At 43.0% G+C, this 19003-nt stretch overlaps 1 long non-coding RNA gene across 1 annotated transcript; it reads right to left on the reverse strand.

The window, feature by feature from the left end:
* Positions 1–3546: 3546 nt before the first annotated feature.
* Positions 3547–8004, reverse strand: LOC122238457. The gene is made up of 3 exons (XR_006217389.1): positions 7228–8004; positions 6727–6905; positions 3547–3819 (listed from the first exon to the last, which is right to left on the reverse strand). It is a non-coding gene; the product is annotated as an uncharacterized LOC122238457 (long non-coding RNA).
* Between the last annotated feature and the right edge of the window lie 10999 nt (positions 8005–19003).

Raw genomic sequence — 19003 nt, forward strand, 5'->3', positions numbered from 1 at the left:
GGATACATATTACCAGCAACAGAACATTAAGGAAGAAAATATACCCTTTACAACTGCAACTTAAAAAAACCTGAGAAAGTAGGAATATTTTGAAATAAAATTATGTAATACCACTCTGATAACTAAGTTCTACTGTGAACATTCAATATAATCCACATCAAAAGATCAGTTGATATTTTTTTGTTACTTGGTGAAGCAATTCTCAATTTCATCTGGAAAATAAAATATAATAAAATCTGGATGGTTCTGGGGTGCCTGGCTGGCTCAGTCGGTTAAGCTTCTGACTTCGGTTCAGGTCATGATCTCACGGTTGGTGAGTTCAAGCCCCACATTAGGGGCTTCAGGTCCTCTGCCCGCCCCCCCTCCCCCAAAACAAATAAGTAAACTTTAAAATGTAATGTGGCCATTTCTAAAAAAGAAAAGTAATAGTGGGAATCTAGGTGTATATAAAATATACTTTGTGGTTATTTAAGACACACATATTATTTAAAACTGTGTGGTTCTCAGACAGCTACTGATGTGAAAACCATAGGTGGCTTTTTAGACACAGTTCCACTGGTCTCCCTGTACAAAGAGAGCCTGGCTATACACATATTATTTCAAGTTATGGGAAAAGATACCCAAAAGAAAAATACAGAAAATTTTTATCGATTATTTGACAAATGGTATTGGTACAAAAGAGTAAATTTTATTTCTTGAAGCTAGAAGCCCACAGCATCATTATAATAAAATTATACCATAGGTGGTCAAATCTTTAGACCTAAAAACATAATAATAAAAAAAAGAAAAGAAAGGACAGAAAATGCGAATTAGGGAAAAACTTTAAACAAACCTCACAGAAGTCTGAAACCGTAAAGTAAATAGAATGATACTTAAAATATATGTAAATACTTTAAGTATTCTAATAGCAAATATACCATAAGCTAACAGAAAGACAACTATCGTAATAATATTTTGGACGTGTAACAAACAATAATTGCCCCAATGAACAAAGAAGTTATACAAATTAGTAACTAAAGAATCTGAGTTACAAATTAATATACAAATTAATAACTAAAGTAGTTAAAAATTAATTAAAGTAGTATACAAATTAATTTAAAAAGTATTAATTAATTAAATTAATTAATTTTAAAAGTATAAATAAATTAATTAAAGTAGTATACAAATTAATAACCAAAGAACTAAAGAACCTGAGTGCAAAAGAAGACCTACGAACGGGTGAAAAATATCTTCTACTCTCATTCGGAATCGTTTAAAAAACAAGAAAGGAGATGATTTTGCTCATTCAATGGCTAAAAATTTACAACACTGACTGAACCAAATGTAACTCTTCAGAAGAATGTGTTTGTTTTTCTACTCTTGGAAGGAGCGGACATCACAAGCCTTCCGGAAAAGATGTTGGGTAACATGCATCGAAATTTAAAGGTAACCTATCACTTGACCCCGAGGTCAAATTTCTGGTGACATTCCCCAAGGACAGCGCAGAGGTACATCAAAGTAGCCGGGCACAGTGGTGCGGTGTGCTTTACATCAACAAAACACTTACAGATTTTAGAAAATAAATGAGGGCATACATGCCTCCTACGAAAAATGGAGCACAGTGTAACGATTAAAAATGATAATGTGGATACACAGTTCCTGCCTTAAAGGATGTCTCTGACATGTATTGAAAAGCAAAAGCAGATTCGAGAACAGCATGGATAGGATGACTCCAATTTTGAACACTTGCTGTGTTACTCATTTACCACTAATGTATTCAACTAGCTCTCAGTGTGGAAGCTGTGAAAACAAGACACAGCGCTTTTCTCTAAACTACGGGAATTCAGGTGCATTTGACCTTCTTGGTACTCTTACTTTCTAGACTCCTTCCTTCTTGGCTTTTCTCCTCCTACTCTGTCTCTCCTCCTTTCCTCCTCTGTCTTCTTTTCCTTCTTCTGCTATTAGTTTGTCTCAGTTTGTGTCAAAGTGAGCAGGGAAAAGAGCTGTATTCATTTTGGAAGAGAACTGAGTCCGACGATGGTTTTTAAGAACGCCCAAGATTTTGAGATACTCTGAAAACACTTTACAAATTGTGCGTGGAAACACACACAAAGGCGGATCTGAAAACAGTATTTGGGAAAGTCCACCATTAGTCAGGACTTTTAAATCAATAAGAAACACACATTTAGAAGCCGCGCAGTGTTTGGGGATTTAATCTCCAAAGATAATCGCACTTTGGCAACCCTCTTGGTGCAACTTGTCTCTTTAATGATGTTTTCAGATTGCCCCATCAAGCCTGGGTGAAACACTGTCATGGAGGGCAGTTAACGACATCCTATTAGTCTCAGGACAGCAAGCTTTGTTATCATAAAGACTGAGAATTTAAATTGAAAGCCCAGCAATTGGCAGTGAGGTTTGCAAATTTCAATTGGAGCCGGCTGGCTCCGATAGAAATTCCATTTGTGATTTTGTGAGTTTCCTGACTCTTGCCTTTTGGGGAAAGGCTGGTCCGGCCTCTTCGTTTGAAAAGTCCTTTTGCAGTTTGCCTGTGGCCCAGCGCAGGGTGCCTCAGTGTCTTGGGGGCGGGGGGTCTGGTGAAGCTCTGGCAGCGGGGCTCCCCCCCCCCAGGTGCTGACTGCAGGCGTCTAGAGTAGTTTATTCCAATTCAACGCCTCTCATGCATCCAGCTTCTGCTGGTCCAGGGGCCACACTGGGAATACCGGCTTCCGGTAACCTCCCGGTTTACAAGCCTGTTTCCAACTTCTTCGCTGTAAACCTCTGTGACGCTCTTCAGGAAATATTTAAAGGACTGAATCTTTAAGCGCAGGATGTTCTTAGAAGGAGGGCAGTAAGAGTTCATTCAGATCATATTTCCACGGGGCTTTGAAAATGTGTAGTGGCCATAAAGGGACAACACTTAGCTGAAATCTTGGGCCGAACTAATGAAAATTAGACAGCTGGAATAAAAGAAATTTGCGAGACCCTACGTCTTGTCTTTATTCCCTTTCCAGGTGGTTTTTGCAGGGATTTGTATTGGTGGTGGGGACCCTTGGGTACATCTTTATAGAGCCTTTCCTTTGCCCCTTCTGAGTGGGAGCGTTCATGGCCAGGAGAGCAAAGACAGACCCTTTAAAGGAGTCGGGACGAACAGCACGTTTTCAGGTGAATTTCAAGGTTTGAAACAATATCATTCGAATATGTAAATCACGGAAAGTAATAGAAATTACAGGGACTGGCTGATAAGCCTTCTGTGAGAGACGTCAAAATAGCCTCATCGTTCGTTCCTAAATCTGTGGGTCTGGTCCATGAGCAGGGCCATTTAAGTCTCCTATAAAACATGCGTGATGTGACACACGTCCTTTGCCCACCTTTGTTTCTGACACTAGTCCATTAAAAAATTACAAATCCTCATTAGGAGCTATTCAGGTATCTCGCAAACGGTATTTCCAGTTAAAACAGCACGTTTTTGAGTTTACTTTAGCCATGGACTCGTTGGCTTCTCACCAAATCTACTTTTGTGTTTTCATGAAAGTTTTAGGTTCTCGTGAAGACTTTATTCCCATCTTACAGAGGAGTGAAATTTGAAGGGGGGGGGGGCGGGATTTTGTTTCCACGTAAGAAGACTATTTTTAGAAGGCCAAGTTATTGTCTTGGGTGGGAGTGAGGTGGCCTGCGGTGTGGTGGGTTCCTTTTTTCGAGAGCAGGGATTCGAACAACAACACGGAGGGCTGGCATCGAATGGACTCCGGTATTGGTTGTTTCCAGGGACGATTTCACGATTCGCTGGTGTGGTGGTTTCCGTCTCTGGGCATGGTCTTTGGTTGTTAGAGTCATTAGCCCCTGAGGGGAAAGCATCACGATGCAAGTAGAAACCCAATTTGTTCATACGTGCGAACTCACTTGCCCTCCCTTCCTTTCCCCCTCGCTCCCATCCTCTGTTATACTGGAAATATCGGCAGTGGCAGACGGCCTGATACGACTCCAGAGTCAAGAGGCTAAGATTGAACTTTCAGTGCTAGGGATTTATGCGTCAAAACCGCCTGGGTCCCCAAACGTGCTTTTATGACCCTTAAAAGGGAAGATCCAGTCCCCCGGCCTCAGGCCGCGGACAGGCCAGTCTGTGGGGTTCGCCTCCAGGCAGGCTTCTGTGATACGCAGCGAGCCTCTGGGACGGGGAGTGACCTCTCCAGGTTGTTGCAGGGCCCACAAAGGGAATCTCAGCCCAACAAATGATCAGAGTAAATTTTTGTTTTTTAAAGAGCCAGGTTGTACATGTTCGTTGCATAATTATTCAGCGATCTTTCACGGTCTTGAGGAATGAAAACAGAAAACGACCTCCAAAGTGCATTCAAAGTATCTGTGCTGAGCCAGGTGTTAGAGGCGTCGCTCCCAAGGCCCAGACTGCCCTGGTCCATCTGGGATTCAAGGACACCAGCAGAGCAGAGACAGAAGAAACAGGAGGGCCATCAGGTGTAGAAACCACCCAGCAACTTTGGTTTGGTTACCACCTCTTGGTTCACTCCCGTTTCGTCTGTTTTCGTGAAAAGGCTCTGGCTGTAGCCACTTTTCACCTCCTGGGCTCCTGTCTCTTATTATTCAACCAAAGTAGACCAACAATAATTAATTTCTACTAGGCTATTATTATGCTGACACTATAACTGATTTTGCTAAACTGACCATCCCATCTATGTGTGGGGTGGAAAAAACAAGTATGTAGAAAAGGTGAAATTCACTTTCACCTCTACTTTTTCAAAGGCTTCCTTTCCTCTGGGAAGGCAATGGAAGTTGTAACTTAGTACAACGATCTCTGTAGGAAGGCTTTTCACAGGCCACGCAGTCTCTGTTTGGAGCTGATTAATAACTTTTTTGTTTCTTTGTTTCTGGACATCACCTGCCCTGCACTCAAGGGCATCGCTATTTGTCAAGCAAGTTACTCTATACTTTATTTTCAAATAAAAATTACCATTTTTGAAGGTGCTTTCTTTAGAAATCATGTTCTGCTCAGGAGGAATGAGGGTAAATCAATATTTTTGTCACATGTGGCCAAGGGCATTTCCTTACCGGGGACCTCAAGGGGGAGATTCTGAGCTATTTCTGGACATTTTGTTTTTCTATCCTGACCATAAAGAAGTTTCCTGGTTTCAGAACACTCCTTTAACCACTGGGTTCAAAAGCTGCAAATGATCGTCTTTCCAGTTCATTCTTTTTTGCTTGCCTCCATTACTCGTTGGTCTGAGGTCCTATTTCTGTTTTGGTTATGATTGCAAATCAATTAAGAGGTTCTAGTGGTTGATGAAATCAAAGCAGAAACTGTTTAGAGTATCTTCTGGGTGAATCTTTATTGCTTCGCTGGTCCCACAGATGGGGACCCTCTTAAGGGTGTTAGATATCGTCTTATCTTTAGGGAGTTATAATCTAGCTGGAAGGACCAAATATAAAACTACAGAAGCAAAGTAGGAACACTAGATTTAAATGGGAATTTTCAAGAAAACATGAGAGGTCACATGCTGGTGTATGATTAGCATTTAACTGGACAGTGAAGCGTGATCTTTCAGAGGTATGTGCCACCCCAGTAATTGTTAGAGTGGATCTGATGGGTCGTATATACTGGGTGGGTTATGTCTGCTTCCCCTCCAGCCACCTTCTTCACCTGGCCTCACCTCATGCACCCTCTCCAAATATCACATCCAGTCACTGAACTCTCCCGCCCGGGACAGAGCAGGGCCAGTCTTTATGAGCATCGAGCAGTGGATGTGTTCTGATAAGAAAGCATATGAGTCGGAAGGAGGTTTCAGGAAGGACGACCCCGGGATCTTGTGGTCCGTTAAAAGCGGTAAAGTTTGCAAATGTGGAGGGGACGCTTAAAGCTGTTGGAACAGAAGCACTCTGGAAACAGACTGATTGGAAAGGGTCGGTTTTCTGGGCAAGGACTTGGGAACGCAATGCCTCGACTCATTCTCCTTAATGATTGAGGAGTTGTCTGCCTGGCAGGGATGACTGACGTTGTAGGGATGAATTAGATCAGCAAGGAAGAGAACGTAAAGAGAAAAGAGAAGAGGCCCACAGCTTGGACAGGAGGAAGAGGAGGAGGAGGAGAGAAGCCAGTGGAGGAGAAAGAGAAGGACGTCTGTGTGTTCAAGGGCAAGGCACCGCTTGCGAAAAGGGAGATCAAATAGATTGCAAATTGGCAATGGTTTCACCCAAATGCTATAAAAATCGATACTTTTCATTAACAAAGTGCCTTGAAATTTAATTTGATCTTATTTGCAGACAGTATTACTTATAAAGGGATATTTATGCTCCCAAGTTCAGACGTAGAAACTAGCATTAATCAAAGATATTAGCTCATTTTAATTTTTCTTTGCTGCATTTATATTTGGGCCAGCGAGCCCATTTGGGGATATATCTATTTTATAAAAATCTATATATTGAGAGAATGAGAGAGAGAGAGAGATGTTGCACGGTACAAAGAAAAAAGAAAGAAAATCCTTTTTGGCAATTAAGTGGATGGTTGATTTCCTTAATATTCTAAGAGCAAACACAGCCATCGTTATGAATCACTATAGTTGATGAGTCTAATTCTTTTTAGTGCCATTAGAGCAGATGCTCACATTTCAATCCTCTGTAGACAGATCAATCTTCGTCATCCCTCATGTGTATCCCAGCAACGACACTGGAGTTTGGGTGGCTGCCCTGGTATTGGGTAGCATTGTCATACCTTCCTTGGTGAACGAGCAAAGCACCTACCTGGGAAACCGGAACCAAAAGGTCCAGAATTTCCTGTTCTTTGCAGAACGGACATCGACCACGGTTGTCTGTTTACCTAGAGACTGGGTGGGAACAGCCTCTGCTTGGCTAATGCCGGCTTTCTGGAGTTTCCTGCCTGGAAGAGGTAGTTGACATCTGATTCCTAGTCTCTCTCTCTACTGGATGAGAACAGAAATACCAGGAGTTCCAAGGAAAAAAAGCCTTTCCACTGTAGGTCATGGAGAATGGTTGTGCTTTGTGATCTGGAAGGAAAACACTATACAAACACACACACACACACACACACACACACACACACACACACATGGTTCCTGATAACACTACATGAAAGCCTGGAATAAAAAGTGGCAGAAACTGCCTCAGAAAAGAAAGCATTTCAGTGTTTGCCTTTCCGTGCAAAAACTGCTACTTCTGGCCTGATCCTTGAAGAATTCAAAGGATTCCAACTGCAGGAAATCTTGCTATTCTGGTTTTACCTACCAGGATAGGTGCTCGACAAGGGGTCCATGGCCGCTTCTGTCAGTTTCCGTGGCTGCCAGGAAAAGTGTGACAGACTGGGTGGCTTAAATAGAAGTTTATTCCCACAGTTCTGGCTGCCTGAAGTCCAAGATCAAGGTGAGAGCTGGCCGGTCCCCTCTGAGGCTGGGAGGGAGAATCTGTCCCAGGCCTGTCTCTTACCTTCTGGGGTAAGGAGATCTTACCATCCATGGAGATCTTTGGCATTCCTTGACTTGGGCTTCTCCACTCTGATGTCGGTCTTCTTCTGAACACGGCATTCTCCCTGCGTGCATGTCTGTGTCCGAATTTCCCCTTTTTATAAGGACAAAGTCCGCTCTACCTCCTGTGACCTCATCTTAGCCAGTTGTATCTGCGATGAGCCTGTCCATAAATAAGGCTACGTTCTGAGTTACTGAAGGTTCTGAATTTGGGGAGAAACACAGTTCAGCCCATAGCACTTTGCCCCCCAAAGCTCACGTCTTCTCACGTGTCGAATGCATCACCCCCTCCCAACATCCCCGCTTGTTACAGAAGATGGCTGTGCCAGATCTTCCATTGTGCCTACGTTTTGTAAGTTGACCTCGTCAGTTCTGCGCTAAAAGATGGAATCTAGTTTAACACCTTTGATCTCAGGCTGCTCTCAACCTGTTCCAATCAAGAAGATGTGGTGGGAGAGATGTTTCATAGGTTCCGAGGCTGAGCCTTAGGAGATCTAGAATGTTCCACCTGTTCCCACCTTCTAGAATGTTCCTTACTGGAACCCAGCCCCCACGGCAGCACCAGCTGCCCCAGGGCATAGCCCTCCGGGAAGACTGGCACAGCCCCAGCCCCCAGCCCCCAGCCCCTCGAGGAACTGAAACCAGTGATCAATGTCAATTGCCAGCCACGTGAGGGAAGACATTCTGGAAACTTCAGTCATTCCAGCACTCCCTAGGACACCAGGGAAAGCAGAACTCTTTGGTCTCACAAAGAATGGCAGTTCAATACATTGTTATTGCATAAGCAACTGCGTTTTGAAGTGTTTTGTCAAACGTCAGTAGAAGAATCGAAACAGATTCTAATATTAGTAACAAAAACCCAGAACAGATGGCATTGGTAGCAACCTACAGGGTCTTGAAAAGTTTGGTGCAGACTGAAAAGGCCATGAGAAGATATCCACTGAAGCCTGGAAAAGTTGTGGCCTGTGCTCTGGGTTGCAGAACTTTCTGCAAACTGGTGTTTGCAGAAACATAGGAGGTAGGACGTGAGAAGTCCGGGCAGAAGGTTGGAGGTAATGGCGGGCTCCGTTTAGCTCTCAGTGATAATGTGTGCGGAAAGAAGGATTTGGAAAGAAACTGGTTTTTAAGCAGAACTCAAGAGAAATATTCCAACTACAGTCTTGCTAGGTTGGAAAATAAAATTATTTGTCATTTTTAAAATATATATTTATGTATTTATTTTAAGAGAAAGAGAGAGAGAGAACATGAGCAGGGTAGAGGCAGAGAGAGGTGGAGGGAGAGAATCCAAAGCAGACTCCATACTCTCAGTGTGGAGCCTGATGGCAGTAGGGGGGTGGGCTCGATCTCATGCTCCGGGAGATCATGACCTGAACTGAATTCAAGAGTCGGACGCATAACTGACCGAGCCACCCAGGTGCCCCAAGGTAATTGTTATTTCTGACTTGTCTAGCAGGCAAATGTTTCCCAAGATGAACAGTGACTCAGGCAAAGATCAAAGACATGTGCTGCCAGGAACCCACGGCCTGCAGGTTAAAGGCAGGTCAAAGACGTGAACATGGAACCTGATGTTAAGATCTCAAAAAATTTTAAGAGGTGCTTGTTTCTCCTCCAGGGCTGGACAAATTTCTCCTAAGAAACTTAAGGGCTTTTCCCCACAGCTCCCAACTCACAACCCACGGTAGAGTGCTCAGTCTCAAAACAAATAAACAAACAGACAACCATGTGGGCTCAATGGTTGGCCAATGGATTGAGTTAATGACTTTATACACTGGAATCCCACTGAAGAGTTTAGGAAGCTGTATCAGTTTGAGCCAAAGGGGACCCAATACAAACTGGAAAGAGGTGCCCTTTTCCCTTCGTATTCTGAGGGCAGTCAGAAGGCTACTCCGTTGCAAGCAGAGAACATTTCCTATAAAAGGAAGGGTCATTCAGAGGGTGAAACCCATGGTTCAAAGGGAGAAGCCAAATGCTGAGAAGAAATACTCCCCGTGAGACGATCGAGGCCCTTCTCAGCGAGCTAAGGGAATCTGAAGACGTGCGTCGCTGGATTTCAGAATCACTGTACGTACTGTCCCTTTCCCTCTTTCTGATTTGGAATGTCTATTACTGTGATTCTGTTCTGGCCTCCCTATGCGTTCTGTGTCTTCCCTCCGACTTGTCTTTGTAATCATGGGTCTCCCTACCTGGGGAGCCCCGTGGGAGAAGTCTTACTGACACCAGTCTGGACACAGATGACAAGATCGTGCTCTTCGCACCGGAGCCTGACGCCGTCACGGGGTGGCAGTTATGGGGTCCTGGGAGGCGTCAGTGTATTTTGCACGTCAGACCACGTAAGTCATTTGTGGCCAGGGGAGGGAGTCTGCTGGCCGGTAGACGGCTGCAAATTCTTGCCCCTCCTCTGATCGAGAAGGAGGGTCGACTTTCCTCCCCTCGAATCTGTCCAGGCTGAGAGAACGCCCTGGAAAGATGCTGTGTAGCTTTCACAGCTGGGCCACCATCCGAAGCCTCTCCTGGAGCTCCTCCCAGAGCCCTCTGCTGGGATCCCGCAGCCAGCCTGCCCCCACCCCACCCACAAGGTGATGCATGGGAAGCCCAGGGACTGCAGTTCTGTGATCCCAGCCAGAATCTCCCAGAGCAGCAGAAATACCAGGCTGGGCCCTGCCTGAGTCCTAATGCACAGAACTGTGAAGCCACAGGATTTACTCCTCAGCAGTGGATAAATCACCTGCTTAGACGAGACAACACCCAGTGCACTTTGCTCGGAGCTTGGTCATTGCCCCTCCCAGGTGATTAACTTTTCTGACACTTTCCCCACACTGAACCTGGTCAAAGGGCGCATTTTTAAGACACCCTTAATTAAAATAGAGGGAAATGCTTTAATGTAATTACACTTGAATGCTTTGGCCCACGTATATTGGACTATCCAGAACTGACCCATTTCCCCAATATTTTATCTTGGTTCTATTGAATCTGTAGTTGAACAAGATCCATGAATCTGACCATAGCATTTAACTATGAAGGTATTCGATGATACCAGACAGGTGGCCAACAGGAAGTGATCTCACAATGGTGTGTCCGGAGTGCAGAAACCTGGCCGATACCATAGAAGGGACGGTGGCCCTATAAGCTCATTAGCCTCCCATTCGTCTTGGTTTTTATTTATCATCCCGTCTTTTCATTCACAGAACACGGCCTTGAGCGCGTGCTACAGGCGGAAGTTTTGGAACGAACCATGAAGTATAAAGACAAGACGAGGAAACATTTTAAACAGAGACAAGTGTAGAGCCCCGAACTCTGAAATTTCCAATTGTCTTCCCTCATTCGAAACCCATAAGCTGTAATCAGGATCCCCCTGACACATCAGGGTCCTATCCGAGTGTTTTGCTGATCACAGACTTTCTTTCTCTTTGCGCGTTCCTTGATTTTCATCCAGGGAGCCGTGAGCTGCAGCCACAGTTATTACCAAAATTGATTTGGAGTCTGCACCTAAAGCCCTCTCCACTACCTCTTTGAGGAAGATGGAATATATATTTATCAAAATGTCCTGGCTGAATAAAAGATTAAGTAAAAGCTAGGAATAACAATATGGACGTATTGGAGATTTTAAGCGAGAAGATCATTCTTTCGGTTCACGATTTCCTCTGGCCGTCCCCATGTGTAGGGAGAGGCCCCCTCGCGGCGTCCAGTCGGCCGGCAAAGGGAGCAGGTGGCATAAGGAATAGACGGCCTGGAAGGTTGTGTGGAGAGGCAGGTACACCTGTAAGTCACAATGGCACGCTGTTGGAATTTCTACAGATAATCACCTTACACGGACTCGTGAAATGTCACACATAAAATAATAAACAGGACTCTGGATGTGGTTGTCCTTTCTGATCAAATAGAGCCATCGATGGAACAGCTCCTTATTTCTGCAGGTTCTGTCAGATTCAGGCCTTTCTATCAGCCACTCCTCACTTCACGAAATCCTGCACAGACAAGCATTTCCCCCCTCTCCACCGTATTAATTAAATTACATAAAACTGGCAGTGTTTAAGTTCTGGCATCTGTATTGTCTCACTTAATTACACCCCTGGACTCTTTTCAAAATTCTTTCATTTGCTGCAGGGACATCTATCGGCGAAAGGGGAAGAAATCGGCTGCAAGCAAGCAGGTGCACTCCGGGGTTCCCCCCAGCCCCTGCCCACCCTCGTGGGACAAGCACTTTTCACTTGTCTGTAGTGTCGCACCAGGTCCTGAGGGGCTGGGGCCAAACAGGAGAGGGAGAATGCCAGCATGAGAGATACTCAGTGGGAATGAGGACGTTTTGGTGTTGAGCCTCATAAATAAAACACTTTTTGATATTCTTTCAACTTCTCTTAAATATGAGAATACCTGGAAATGGAATGCGGTTTCCCACGCCCAAATTTTATGATTCACGTACTCCAAGTAAGAGTTTCCTTAGAGCTTGGACATAGGAGAACCTTCGAGAAGTTTGCGAAGGTGCGTCCTGCTCAGAGGAGTGCAGGAAGCCCAGGGGGGCCAGGTGACCCCTGACTTGGTTGGGGGGGGCAGGGGGAAGACAGGGTGAGGCTGGGCAGACAGGACGCCTGCTCCAGCAATAAAGAGCTCCTGGCAGAAAAGGCGAAGATCACAAAAGCCCACAGATAGTTTTTGACAAACGCTTGCCTTTGTTAAAAAAACAAAAACTGATTGTGTTCCAAATTGAATTGGTTTCTTTTCCAGATCCACTTGTCTTACTGGCCTTTTTTGAATCCAGCCACCACCGAAGCCAGAAATCTGGGATCGCCTTTGGTCTCTCTTCCTGCTCCTTACCTCTGGCCCCTAATTCCGGCCTCCACTTCTCCCTGGTGTCGCTGCCACTGCTCTGGCTTGACAAGTACGCTCAGTGGGACTCTGAGTGTTCTCTAGATCAGGTCTCTTGGCTCTTTCCCCACATCCTGAACCTGCCGAGATGATCTTTCTAAAAGGCGAATTTTGCATGGTTGCTCCTCGGCGGCCCCAAATTGCCTCCACCATAACATCCAAACTGCTTAGCATAGAAATTGATCCCCCCCCCTGATCCGGACCTCGATTCCCTCCTCAACCTCACTTCTCTCTCTATTAAATTGTTCACTGTCTTCGAACCACCGAAATGGGGTCTGTCGACTGAAGTTTTAAAAATGACGCTTCTATTCTACTGAGAAAACAGTGACAAATCTGTTGGACTCATTTTTTTAAAGAACAACACTAAAGAGAGAAAAATCATAGGTTTGATTGAGAAATAAGCTTTTACTAGTTTTCATGGGAATGTGATTTTGGTTTATTTTTACTAAAATGAACCCATTCAGCAATTCAGAAAATACTGCTGTTAATCAAACAGCGAAAAAGTTTATCCATCTTTCTTTCATTTGTTCAGCAAATACTTAATAAATGCCAGAAATATAACACACAGCTGGTCAGGCACCGCCACACAAAAATGAGATACCATTGCAGGCTTCCATGAGCTCAGTCTATTGTAAGAAAAGACAAATGAAAATATGTGGTGGAGTGTGGCGAGCGCTAGAAGAAGGTACTGGGCTTACCCCACTTGATTAGTTAGGTCTCTTTCTATTGCGGGTGGCAGAAAACTCAGACCAATCTCATTTGAGCCAAGTGGGAGGGGAAAGGAGAGCAAACTTGTTGTCATGCATAAAGGAAATTTTCAGGAATCATTCACATCCAGTTGTAGCCTGATGCAGGCACCTGCTAATGTTGCCAGATCTCCTTATGTTTGTGTTGGCTTTCTCATGACTGGCCTTCCCGGTAAGGGACCGCTACTCTTAATCCAAACACATTACTGAGAGAATAAAAAGTATTGTTTGATGAACATTATCCTTCCGATCTTGGTGTTGGAGCAAGGAGGAAGCTTCAGTTGAAACAGGGCAGGTTGGAGGTGAGAGAAAAGTGGTTCCCTGAGGGATAATGACAGGAAGAAGGAGGAAGAGATATTACATAGGAAGAAAACAAGATATGCTTGTTCTAATGCTTTGGCTGGATCTTGAATGATGAGTAGGAGTTAACCCACAGAAGGGTTAATGAAAACGATTCCAGGCAAAGGTGGCAAAAAAGTAAAAACAGAACTATCAGAAACATAGTACAGTACCTTTAGGTACTTTTCACAGTTATTTCAATATGGTAGGAAACGTGGGGGTATATGGCAGGTTAAAAGACCAGAGAAGTTGAGTCCAATCATAATGAGCTGTGGAGCACTGAGATGTCGAGTTATCTTTTGGAAAAGTCTTAGCATGGCACAAACATGAATACTTTAAAATCTCGGCAATATTTGGGGAAGATCGTGCACAGCCCTGCCCTGAAGAATTATGTCCTGTGGGTCCACGTGCTCTGAGCCCAGTTGCGATCACTTTGCCTACCGTCAAAGGGACATGAGAGGGGTTTCTGACCTGGAGACAAGCTGAGATAAAACTTCTCTCCCAAGGGGACCCCTACACAGGTAGTCATTTGTCGCACCTGTCAGATCAACATTCCAGAGGGAGAATCAACTACTGAGTACCAGATGGAGGAGTAAGGAAAGAGGGAATAGTTAAACTATCATAACGGCAGAAATTAGAGCCAGGAATAACAGTAATGTAGTTACTAAGGCTGTGCCCTCTCTTGAGCCACCCTGCAATTCTTCCCATGGTATTCTGGTGTTCATGAGAATAGGTGCTTTGGTGTGACTTTCCTTTCCACTAGGCTGTGCAGACGATGTTCTTTTTTGTCATTTATCTTCACAATTGTCCCCTTAGAAGGCCCCTGTGTCTTGCTACCTGAAGGAACTTCCACAGTTTCAATGCCTGGCACATGTGAGTCCCTAGTCTTCACGTCAACATGAAAACACTGGAAAGATTCTAAAGCACAGTATTGAAAAGTACATGTTACCTTTGTGTTTTTCAATATATTAAGCAGAGGGCATCCTAAAATGGAGGCAGGAGAGGGCAAACCAAATACTCAATGTCTTCCACTTACAGAGGAAGTTTTTCTTTTCCTTTAATCTTTTTTTAACATTTATTTATTATTGAGAGACAGAGAGGCACAGAGCATGAGCAGGCAAGGGGTAGAGAAAGGGAGAGACACAGAATCCGAAGCAGGCTCCAGGCTTTGAGCCATCAGCACAGAGCCCGACGCAGGGCTCGAACCCCTGAACCGTGAGATCACGACCTGAGCGGAAGTCGGTCGCCTAACCCACTGAGCCACCCAGGCACCCCCAGAGAAAGTTTTTCTACTCTCATTAGAACTTATTTTTCAGGCTCCGCACTTGATAAAATATTCATAGCCAAATGTTACTCTTGAGATCATAGCTACCTGACCAGGACTTGCCATCTTGATAGTCGGTTTTGCTGCTGTGATGTTGACAATAGAGTTGAGACATGTCTAAGTAGGAAAATAAATATAGCAAAATAAATACACAAAAATAAATAAATCTTGCCTGAAAACGTCTGTGAATGAACATGGGCAAGTCATAACCTCTAAATGATATTCGATTCTTACTTGTATTACGAAGTTATCTTTTTCAGTATATTTTCTGGATCTGAAGCTTTGACTATACAAAAGTTAACAATTCTGACATGAAATCAGTGGATGAAAAAATTCTTGAAACTAATTGATATGCATTCACTTTTGAGGATGCATCTTACTGAGAACCATGATCGTTGCGAGGTGAAACAAAAACAAAACAAAACAAAACAAAAAAACGGCTATCCCTCACACCAAATAATTGTTCTTATAAAAATGTAATTTCAACACACAAAGCATCAAATACATTTTTCTTTCCTCATTCTATAAAAGAGGCACACAGAAACAGCCCATAAGAGACACCAAGGGTGAATTTCATAGATAATGGGGCACATTCTGGGTTTCTAGTTGTACAGCTTCTCTCCAGGCAGGTTATTATGATTAGGTTGAAACATTTTCATTTATGTTTGTTATCTGGAAAAGATAATTAGATATTTCCACTGCAAAATAATTTACATTAATGGGCCGTAACTTTCAATATGTAGTTTTAAACTGCACATTGAAATAATATAATATCTGTCTCCCTTAATTTTACTGTAATTGTCTCCATGTGGTGGCTTTATTTTTCTTTTCTTCAAAAATACAGTTGGCTGAAACAACATACTGAATGTCTTTGGCTTATTAGTTTGAAATTTTGGAATCAGTGACCTAGGAAGCTTGGTCAGGATTTTACTAAATTCTTAGCATGCGAAGTAAAAGTGATTTTGAACTGGATAAACAAATAAGTAAACAACAAACGTTGCAGTCCTGGATAAAGACAAGGATTACATAGGGGATGGGAGGTATTTGTCTCTGGGGCGGGAGGGTGGGGAGTTGAATAAGCCATAACGAAGGGTTTGTCTTTTTTTAGTCATTTCCAGACATAACCCAAAATACATATTATCTGTTAGTTAGAGACAAAGTTTGCCTTATGTAATTATACACATATGCTTCTTCTCCCTCCCGCATTTGGTCAACAATACTTTCTCTGGTGAATGATCAGTTGTCTGTTTGTTGTTTTAATTTTTTTAATATTTATTTATTTTTGAGAGAAAGAGTGTGAGCGGGGGAGGGGCAGAGAGAGAGGGAGACACAGAATCCGAAGCAGGCTCCGGGCTCTGAGCTGTCAGCACAGAGCCTGACGTGGGGCTCGAACTCACGAACCACAAGATCGTGACCTGAGCCGAAGTCGGATGCTTAACCTACTGAGCCACCCAGGTGCTTCTTAATGATCAGTTTTTAATCGAATATTTTGTCTATTCGTTCCTTCAACAACTTTATCAGTTGCAATTCATGGGCTGAGAAAGAAGAAAGCCCTAATGTATTCAGTTTAGGAAACTAACCATCTGCCTACGTTCCACCTATAGATGGGCTTTCCTGTAGTAGATGATTACCACCAATTTCACAACTACAAAATTGATTCATTTACCAAGGTTTCTCAAATATAAATGGGATGCTGTCAGCTAGGGACCATCCACTTGGTCTGAACAATTCTTTAATTAGAGGTAGATTGTGAGTGTTCCTATCCTCAACTGATATCGGCAATGTTGGGCGTGACTAAACTATTAATTTTATGCTTTCTTTTGGTAATGCAGAAAATACCAAGAGATTCCAATTTTTCATGAGTTTAGATGGATAATGAAATATACATGCGGGCAAGAGCCTTCAGAAATGTATATGAAAATATTTCAGGTTTTGGAGTTAGAAGCCATGAGTTCTAGTCAGTTAGTTAGTTTAATAGAAGACATGCCCTTTTTGAGTTACTTAACTTCTCAGAGTTTCAGTAACCTTGTTGATAAATGTATGTGTTATGGGTGATATTCAATGAATATTATATATCATTTTTATACGTATATATAAATAAGGGTATAAATGCTATAAAAATGCTTATATATTAACACAAAGAACGAAAAAAAAATAGTGATAATAGATAATCCCCATAAAAAGTCTTTAGAGGATGGTCAGAATAAGATGTTAATCGCCCAAATCTGCAACTTTTCCCAGAGACACATCCTTTGTAGCTTCTTTCCTAATTATGATTTTTTTTTCCTGAGTAATATAAACGTTCCCTGAGCAAACTTGTTTATAGTACTAATTAGTCACATCTGGAATAAAGTATTTGCAAAGACAAGAATCAACACACTGCTCTCTGAATTACGAGGATTTTTTTTTTTTTGGTTTGTTTTTTTTTGGAATTACTAGATCTAAACAATGCAGTTTGATTCTATAGCAAATTACATCCATTTTATTAACGTGCACCCCTTAAAACAAGAGACACCATCTCCTATTCTGACCAGTATCCAAATAAACAGTCCGTACTTTTCAATTTATTTTTACCACCCAAAAATTGGGACCTGCCGCGGCCCACTCCACCACCTCCCAGGCCTCTCTGTTGAACGGTCTCTTTGACGATGTGAACAGAAAATAACCGTGGAGACGATTTTGTTCCCAGAATATCCGTAGCATCCACATTCTAGACTGAGCTCGAAGAATTCACTGAAGATTATTTGTCGTATAATTGTGGCTTTGGGCTCTCTCTCCCGCAGGCCGCCAGGAGCAGCAGCCACGACTGAAACACCCTTATCAGATAAGGAGACCCCCGAAAGATGTAGTCTGCTGATACTAAGTTCTGACAACCCCACCTTCACGCACATTTTCTTCGCCACGTGCAAAGACCATACTCAGGCGTAATTCCAAGGCCCTTGAATTAATTGGTCAAGTCCCATAGGACCGTTCTTCAATTGAGAAGCCAATCCTGGCCCTCCCAATGCAGGAAGTGAGTTGAGTTCCATTGTTATTTATCAAAGCCGGCGTCACAATGCTGTTGAATGTCACTGGTACATTTTCCTCCCTTTGTATGAGTTTTGATAGCTTAATTCGAGAAGTGCATGCTCTCTCATGTGACCTTGAACTAATAAGTACATATTAGTGTGTTTACTCTGTGTTGCATATCAGGTGCTGCCCTAGGCACCAGGGATACATGGGCTGGTCTCTTGGAGCGGTGTTCTTATATGGGGAAACAGACAATAAAAAGGTAAAAAGTGACAGTATCGGGTGAAGAAAATGACATGAATGTGATAGAGATCAGTCACTTTGGGGTTAACTGGAATGAGGAACCCCCAGGCGAGGGAGCCCCAGTGGAGTACTAGGGTCCCACGGGGGCAGACACACATACTCTGGGTAGTTCTAAAGAGAGGAACAGTCACACGGACTGTTTCCACCAGGTGAGGAAGGGATCTCGGAAAGGAATGAGGTCTGGAAAGTCAGACCTGATCCAGGATCAAAACTTTGGATTTTGTAGAACCCAGAACACAGGTCTGCACATTGACTCATATTTTTCACAAATTCTCACCTGTGTTTGCATTGTGTAGACTTCTCGATGTTGAGTTATTTTATGCCCAAAGACAGTAGTTCTCTCTGCACCACTGAACAATATTGCAAAAAATGAACATTCTTCAATAGTTCAGCCTCATCAAGAAATTGTAGCATATTAAAACCCTCTACATAAAGGAAAAAATAATAAAAAAATTATACTAAATATAATGGTGGTAAATATCTGGATGGTCAACTAGCAAATGAATAACTTCCTGGTTAATTCATATGTAATTAACTTCAAATGACCTATTCTGATTTTTAAGTATTGTTGGTCACTGATCACAGAAGCAATAAATAAATAAATAACGATTTGTACAATTACAGGATTGAGAATAGGAGGGTGGCTGGGGGTGGGTGGAGAAGCAGCAGTGAGATGAATAGAACAAAGGCTTACAAAGCTGAATTCACGAAAAGCGTGAAACGATACTCAACGTTACAGGTGATCGCGAAGATGGAAACCAAACCACAGTGATGAGACATTCTGCACGCCTATTTGAAACAAAACAAAACAAAACAAAAACTCTGCAAGTAGCCATTATTGTTGAAGATTGCGACGGGAGCTTTGACTCATTGCGTGTGGGATTAGAAATCCGTGTAAGTACTTTGAAGAACAATGTGGCGTATTTAGTAAAGTCTAAGAAATGCCTACCCTATAA

Source organism: Panthera tigris, chromosome B2, assembly GCF_018350195.1.
Source record: "Panthera tigris isolate Pti1 chromosome B2, P.tigris_Pti1_mat1.1, whole genome shotgun sequence".
NCBI classification, from domain to species: Eukaryota; Metazoa; Chordata; class Mammalia; order Carnivora; family Felidae; genus Panthera; species Panthera tigris.